The 8,303-nt window shown below is 33.5% G+C and overlaps 1 long non-coding RNA gene across 1 annotated transcript in view; it reads right to left on the bottom strand.

Annotated features, from left to right (window-relative positions):
• Positions 1–8,100, bottom strand: part of LOC111467970 — an 18,216-nt gene extending 10,116 nt beyond the window's left edge. Inside the window, exon 1 of the long non-coding RNA XR_002714668.1 lies at positions 7,953–8,100. This is a non-coding gene — a long non-coding RNA (uncharacterized LOC111467970). The remainder of the gene's footprint in view (positions 1–7,952) is intronic.
• Positions 8,101–8,303: the final 203 nt, after the last annotated feature.

Raw genomic sequence — 8,303 nt, 5'->3', positions numbered from 1 at the left:
TTTTTTTTTTTTTTTTTTTTTTTTTTTTTTTTTTTTTTTTTTTTTTTTTTTTTTTTTTTTTTGTAATTTCTTCTTATCCATCTTGTTTTACATGATTTCGAGATTCAAATTTTGGGTTGTGACAAGTTCTTTGAACATCTGAACTAGAGAAATTTTTTTGTACACAGAACCATGAAGTCCTTGTCCTTCAGCCTCGTACAAGGTATTATTCATCGATTGGACACGCATCATGCACCTTTAAAAGATTGTTTGAATCTTCATTGTCTAATCTTCAAAGTACAATTTTTCCTCTATACACACATGTCGACCATAAAGATTGACTCAAACCCATGAACCCTTGGCTGCAACAATTTCCTACCTCATACCTATCAATGTGTTTAGCTTTTCTCTTTCAAGCCAATGTTGCCATCCATGGCATCCTACATCTTATCGGGCATAATTGTTTTCTTATCAGGACACTGCTAGTGTTATCAACTGCACTCTTAGTGGCATTCAATCATATCTTTACTTGTAGCCATTCCAAATGGGGTGTTTCTCCCTACTAGATGCTTTCTCTAGCGAGGTGTCATTCCAGGCTAGATTGATAGTGTAAGACGAGTTGTCATTGAGCACTCAGAGCCATAATTCCGTCATTCAATACATTAGCTCCTATTATCAGGCATTACTTAAGGCTCATTACGGCTCCAATCCTTTAATGTTTCTTGGCCTAGTAAAGGTGCTTTCTCGTGCACAACATCAATGCTCCACTGATGACAAGCTATCTACATGTCTCTCAAAACCTCCTACAATCTACTCATGGTTCTAATCCTTCTCTCGAGATTGAACAAGGTAGTACCAGCACCTATACTTGTTGCGACATTAAGGGGTCAAACCATATGCCTCATGGTTACCGGAATAATTACTGTTTGATGTCCCTTCGAGGGCTTGTTAGGTGTTCCTAAGCCGCCTTGAGGCCCTACCACCTCTGCTACTACGTGAAGAACCTCTTCGAGTTCTTGGATCCATAACCTAATCTAATGCAATAAAGTCATGTTACTAGGTATTCTATCCAAAGCTTATCCTAATTAGACTATGTGTATCGACCTTAAATTTCTACTTACTCAAAGTCGTTACTAATGTCTACTACTTAGCTCATAGGCGGAAAATACTCTTTAAATCGACATCATAAAATAGCATAAATTTTGAATGAATAATAATATCTTCAACTTTAAAAACAATGCCATGGTCTTACATGTTCTAGGACATAACACTAAATGCAATTGAAAACAAATACAAAATAAAAGTAACCTGAAATGCAAGACAACCTATACTCGCCTAAGACTAGGAATTTAAATGTGCAACTATCCTATGCACGTGCCATGGTCTTTGCCTGCGATGTCGCTGTCATTGATACATGTGTGCCTTGCCTTAACATGAAAAATGATGTGACACACGGCTTGAGTATTTCGAAGAATACTGAGTAAGTGACCTCATTACAGGGGCTATGCTAAATGTAATCACATACAAATATGCTCTAGGGACATATCTCTATCTCATCTCATACTAGGGGTGGCTTGCACACCGCCTGGACCCTCTCTAGTCAAGCTAGCTGTTTGTAGCAATGTCCGGAGGACAGTGGAAGCCCTAGTGTCATACTCCCCATAAACACCCTCATCATCATACTATGCACGTCCGTACTCATCATCTCTAGAGAAAGTATTTCTATGTTTATGAACATACAACATAACCGAAGTACTATAGTAAGGCCAAAGATTATCAGAGTTCGTTTCCTATCACACCGTTCGTCACATTTCGTTAGTATTTTATAATTAAATTAATAATAAATTAATAAAGGTAAAATACAGCTCCAAAATGATCTAAATTACCTTAACGGGGCCAAAGATAGGAGATTAGGCTGGAAATAGCCGCCAGAAGCCGATCTGAGCTGAAGGTCTGCTTCTGTCACAGATGGACACGTGGCAGCACTAGGGCAAGCCACATCGTGCAGATGGCATCGGGACAAGGCACAGGTCATGTCGGGTCGAGGCGCTGTAGACTGGGCTACTGGTCGAAATAGGTTTGGGACTTGAGTTACTAGGCTACTGCAGATGTTGGCTACTGGTTTGGACTTTTAGTTTGCGGTTTTTTGGCTGCTGTAGGTTGGGCTGCCCGAAGACGCAGGTTTTGTGCCTCGGATAACTTGAGCTATGTGCTCATAACTATTTTTAACGATCGCCCAAAAACGACTATACCAACTTGGTAAGTCACTGTTCAACTACCCTCGGTCAACTATCCTCTGTATACTTCCTACCAACTTGGTAAGTCACTGTTCAACTACTCTCGGTCAACTATCCTCATTATACTTCCTACCAACTCACAACTTAGGTTTTTTTCTTCTTAGCTCTAGGTTTCATGTATGTCTAGATCCTCATCGGTCTTGTGAGGAGCGACTTAATTCACTATGACCCATGAGAAGGGTCCTAAGGTAATACTCGCCGCTATGCAGAAGATCCTTTCGTTCTAATGGTGGTCGTTCTAATGGTGGCTATACTCCATATCTAAATTATCGATGTAAATGATCCACATGCTTAAATCTAATACCAGAATGCATGAAATAATGCACCAAAATAGAAGATTTTGGGATAGATTTGCAATTAGTACCAAAAACGTTCGATGTCAATTTATTATAATAATTCTTAAAGGAAAAAAAAAAACAAAAAAATTAACATTAAAACATGGATTTACATTTCTATGTCAATTTTAAGAAAAATTAATTATGAAACCCGTGCACCATAATGTGACTATTTTTTAATAGCGGTAAGATGTTAACTATAAAAATGACATGTCTAAGACATAGCTGAAGTATGTTTTATAATTTCTCTCATGCATCTCATGGTACAACAATTGAAAGTGTCTATGGCATTGTGGTAGCCTTCAAAAATAATATCTCCAATTTTGGATATAAATCGACGACCTTGGCCTTGGTTATTATTTTTAAATTGGGCAAATGGTCGAAAAATATAAGCCGAAGAAAATCCAAAAAATATTTGATCTTTCGATGTATAAATGCAGCTTTGACGACAAAATTTATGTAATATCCTCCATAGAAGGAATCAGTAATGGAAACCGGATCATTCATGAATTGAAGAGATTGAAAATGTTTGATAACAACCGTGCCACCTGATCATACAATACTCGAATTCATGTTCTTTGTGTGTATCTAGTGGCGTGTCAACCATACCATACATTTGTATGATGCATTAAACTCACTCATAGATCTAAGTTTTCCTAAAAAGAATCCATTTAATATATGACTTAAGTTGGAGTGACCTCATTCCTAACCAAGCTAAAATCGATAAAAATTTAATAATATTATATTTAATGTCTTTATAATAGTTATAATTTATGATCGATGAGTTTAATATTAATATTCTATAGATGTCACAGAATAAAAATTTGAATAAAACAACAATAATATAATTTATTACACAAATCAATTTAAAAGCGGTTTTCCTTTGGAACTCATTGTTGGTGTGTTAGATGCATCATCATCCTTTTCTATGATATCCTTTCCTCTGCAACGTTCGATTGGATTACAACCTCTTTGATATGGATTTGCAGGAACTAATTTACAAAGTCGAGGATCTTTTTGGCTACATCTAACACTATGATTTTTTTTCAAAGGACCGTAATTGATGTATTGTATTGCATTTGTTATATCAATCATGTCAATGCTAACAAAGAGAACCACGTAAGTTTAGAATATTTTATAAAATAATAAAATATAGTCAAGAATTACTAGAGTCAATACTGTTAGACGAACACGACTCTCCACAATGGTAAGATATTGTCCACTTTGAGCATAAGCTCTCATGGCTTTGCTTTGGGCTTCCCAAAAGGCCTCAACCAATGGAGTTAGTATTCCTCACTTATAAACCCATGATCATTCCCTAAATCAGCCGGATGTGGGACTTACTTTCATCATCCAACAAATACATGACTCAAACCTATTTTAAATTCGATATTCATATTCGGGATGCTTTGATATACTCTCGCAAAGCCATGTAAGTTTAGAAACAATCTGAAAAGATAAAGTAGCATGAATGAATATACAAATTCTAAATAACACTCCAAGAAATATTGGATATAATAGTTTACTAAAAATGTTTAGTAGACTTTCTATATATTTTGACACGTGGTGACAACCCATGTTATTAAAAGTTTAAGACTTTTTATAGTTTTATTTTGTATGGGTATTGTAACAGCGGAATCCCAGAGGTAGCTAATATTGTTGTCTTTATTGAGAAATATTCTCAAGACCTATTGTCAATGTGAATCGAATTGTTTGAAGAGTGAATCAAAGGTGATGAGAAAGCTTTGTTCATGTCTTCTAATTGACATGTTGGATGTCATGACTAAAAGATAAGAAAATGACAAAAACATGTGAGATGTTTAAGTCAATAAAAACTAAACTTAGATAGTTATCGAAATGATCTCGAAATTAAGTATTACAAAAATTCAAGAAAAATCTTATGACTAAAGCTATTTTAGGGAGGACGGTCATCGTGATTGAAATTAAATGAAAGTAAATTTGATTTACTAGATTTTTGGTGGAGACGGAGTGACACCACCTCAATAGCTGATATAAGATATACGGTTCTTCATTATATTTATATGCAATTCTTGAATAGATTCTACCGGTTGACACTAGGAAATCAAACTCAGTGGGTGTAGTGGGAGACATTAAGATGTTAAATTAAAATTGTTACCAAATGCTGAACATGGTGTTTTTAGTAACCTTGAGAGGAATTCAATTTCTCCGAGTTACTTTGAAATACTAAAATTTATATTTTCAAAATTGTTTGAAAATATGTTCCGCTCAAATTAAGTACAATTAGTATGTGTTAAAATGTTAACATTTACTATGCTACGAAACATTGAGATATTCATAATTAGAGAATCAAGAATAAATAGACAAATTGTTTTCTCCAAAAGATGATACTTGTCTTTGGCCGTTCATTTGATTAATGTCAAATTGAATACAATGAAAAGACTAGTAAAAGTTAATTCTCTAAACATTGGAGTTAATTACTTTACATGTCTATAGATCTCGCTTTTCATGCAAGATAATCATTTGGCTTTTGAAAAAGGCTGGAAACCAAAGAGCGTTTTGGGCTTATGCATTCTGAACCAAGTGGTGTGATTAATGCAAAAGTTAAAGAATATTATTAATATTTTATCAATACATAAGTTTTTTTTTTTTTTGAAAAGTTCAAGAAAAATGAGACTAAAGTTAAATGATCTGAGATAATTCTGTATCTACTAAAAATAAAGATTTAAGGATAGACATTAATATTGTCTTATGTATATTTTATTGACAAAATTGTTGTCAAATATTTGATGCAAGACTTCACAGAATGATTAATGTTAAATATACAGTTAATTAGATTATATTAGTTAAACTAATGATATGATCATTAAGTGAAAACTTAAAGTTTTCTCAGAGTATCGATAGATAATGAGAATTTTTTATTTTGTGTATGGAGTTAAAGATTTGATCTTTAAGTGATACACTAGTTACATAAATTTTGAGAAATTTATGTTAAGATCAATTCTACCCTAGATAGTGAAGTATGGTATACAAGCGGAATATTTTTTGCTTTTAACAACAAAATGACTTGTATGACTATAATAATTTCTTAAACATATGAAAGTGTTTCAGATATGATTTAGTTTGTCACTTTCATTGTGATGATAGTGATACAAAGACTAATATTAAGGAAATTATAAAAGATCAATCTATAAAGAATGATATTGAGAGGGAAAGCATCGTGGTAGTGACCAAGATGACTTTTAATGATAATTATTTTGATTTATATAAAATGACACTCTAGGCTAAAGTATTTGAGGGTCATCTAGAATGTCTAGGATTACGAGACATGTCTCATCTTCTCTAGGGAAAGTGGGAGAACATGTTGGGTATAGAGATGCCCCAGGACACATGTCTCACTCGCTTTTGTGATTTAATTGTTATCTATTATATGAAAATCCTAGGTTATTAATATAATCTTGAACAGTATGTGGTTGACATATAAGAGGATCGTGTTCAAATAATAACCTAAAGAGTTTATAGTATATGGATAAGGTTGGGTGCCTTATCCTAGTAAAACTATTGATACGACCACTTTGTAATCGTTACAAATGATTTGATCCAAATTGTTTATGTGGAGACATGTAAGTAGGGGTATCGTATACAATGAGTTTGTATGAGATTGGACAAAACATATTTAATTTCTCTTTATAAATCCGTTAATTGAGAAGATTAATATTTCACATGATGATCATATGCGACTCGATCTTAATCCTGAGTGAGTTATGAACTTCTGCTTGTGAGGGCTTGTCCTTTAATTTACATGGGTGAGAATGACTCTTTTAGCCGATTCCTACTATTTTGGGGACTTGACCAAATAGAGAGTTGGGAACATAATATCATGAGATGAATTCATTCCTTTCCATATAAGGAAAGTAGATGAGTTGTTCCATTAAGTATTCGGGACTTGAACAATGGGGCCCACCCTCTCATTGGCTAGAGAGGGACTTGTTTATGATTGGATCATAGACAAATTGTTCATTAGAGAATCAATGGTACTTAAGGTGAAAGATGTAATTACAGGGGTAAAACGTACTTTTGACCTAGCTGTAATTATGAATAACTCGTGAAGGATCGACTTGCTTGTAATGATTATATCGATGAACATAACTTGTCCTACAGTGCATAAGAGAGCAACTCTAGGTCTATAATGGAGTGACCTATAGTTAATGAATAGAAATTGTTTAATTAAAAAGTTTAATTAATTAATTTTGTATATTGAAGCTTATAATCTGTAGGTCTGTAGGTCCTATAAGGTCCCCTTGATAGCTCATAGTAACCTAAAAGGTTCAATTTATTTGAAAAAAAATTTGGAGGGTTCAAATTCATATTTAATATATTAGATATATTAAATATAAAAAAAAAAAATTTAATTTGAAATGTCAAATTAATATTTAATAAATAGAGAAAATATATTTAATTTGAAAGGTTCAAATTAATATTTAATATATTAGATATGTTAAATATAAATCGATAAAAACATATTAATTTGAATGGTTGAAATTAATATTTAATACTATTAAAAAAGGAAAAATATATTTATTATATTTGATACCATTAAATATTAAATCAATTAATGTATTTTGATGCATTAAATAAAAATATATTTGAAACTTGAATGAGATTCAAATTAATTAAATATATATTAGAATATCTTAATATGATTTATATAAGGTATAATATCTTATATTAAATATGCAAATATATTATTTGGCAAATATTTTTTGGAGAGTCCCTATAAATAGGACCCTCGGGTTGAGCCAAAGACATATCAATCTCTCCCCCTTTCTCTAGAGAATGAAATTACATCTCCAAAGAATTCTCGAAACTCTTCTCCAATCCATTTGAGATTTTCTTTCAAGAGGCTATCACAAGCCTTGACCTTGTGTTCGAGTCATAGTAAAGAAGATCTTGGGAAATGTTGAAGAACTTCTGCATGGTTGGAATACTCCAAGGAGTCTTGCAAGCTAGGGTTTCTACAAAGGTAGAGTTCTTACTCTTCTATTTATTGCTTTGTTTTAATTCTTAATAAAAATCAAAACAGTTCCAATGCTTCTATGTGGATGAAGAGTTCATTCCCTTCATGAATATGTTAAAACATTAGAAAACACGACAGGACTTACATGTTTCAAACAACATGCTGGAGTTCAAAATAAGATAAAACAATTACAAATTAAATAATTTAAATAAATGAAATACAAACACCCTATCCTAACAAAGACTAGAAATTTCAAATATGCAACTATCCTATGCACTTGTCACAATCTTTGATCATGATGCCGCCGTCAACCGTACATGGGTGTCTTGCCTTTACCTGAAAAACAATATGGCACACGGCTAAGAAATACTCAGTAAGTGAACCCACTATAGGGGTCATGCTAATGCAAACACATTCAATCATGAATTAGGGACCTATCTCTAATCATCTTAAGGGTGGCCTCCAGTCTCGGACAAATTCGATGTGTAGTACTTCCCTACACATGACTCGCACGTGCTAGTGTGAATCCCTAGGGCGCTCGCACACCCCCTGGACACTCTGGTCAAGCTAATATGTAGTGATGTCCAGAGGTCAGCGGAACCCCATAGTGTCATGCGCCTCATGAACACCCTCATCTGTATGCATTCGCATCTGTGCGCATTTGTGCTCATCATACAGTGCATGTCTGCCCTCATC

The sequence above is a fragment of the Cucurbita maxima genome, unplaced genomic scaffold (assembly GCF_002738345.1).
Source record: "Cucurbita maxima cultivar Rimu unplaced genomic scaffold, Cmax_1.0 Cma_Scf00035, whole genome shotgun sequence".
NCBI classification, from domain to species: Eukaryota; Viridiplantae; Streptophyta; class Magnoliopsida; order Cucurbitales; family Cucurbitaceae; genus Cucurbita; species Cucurbita maxima.
This window is presented reverse-complemented; position numbering and strand designations above follow the sequence as displayed.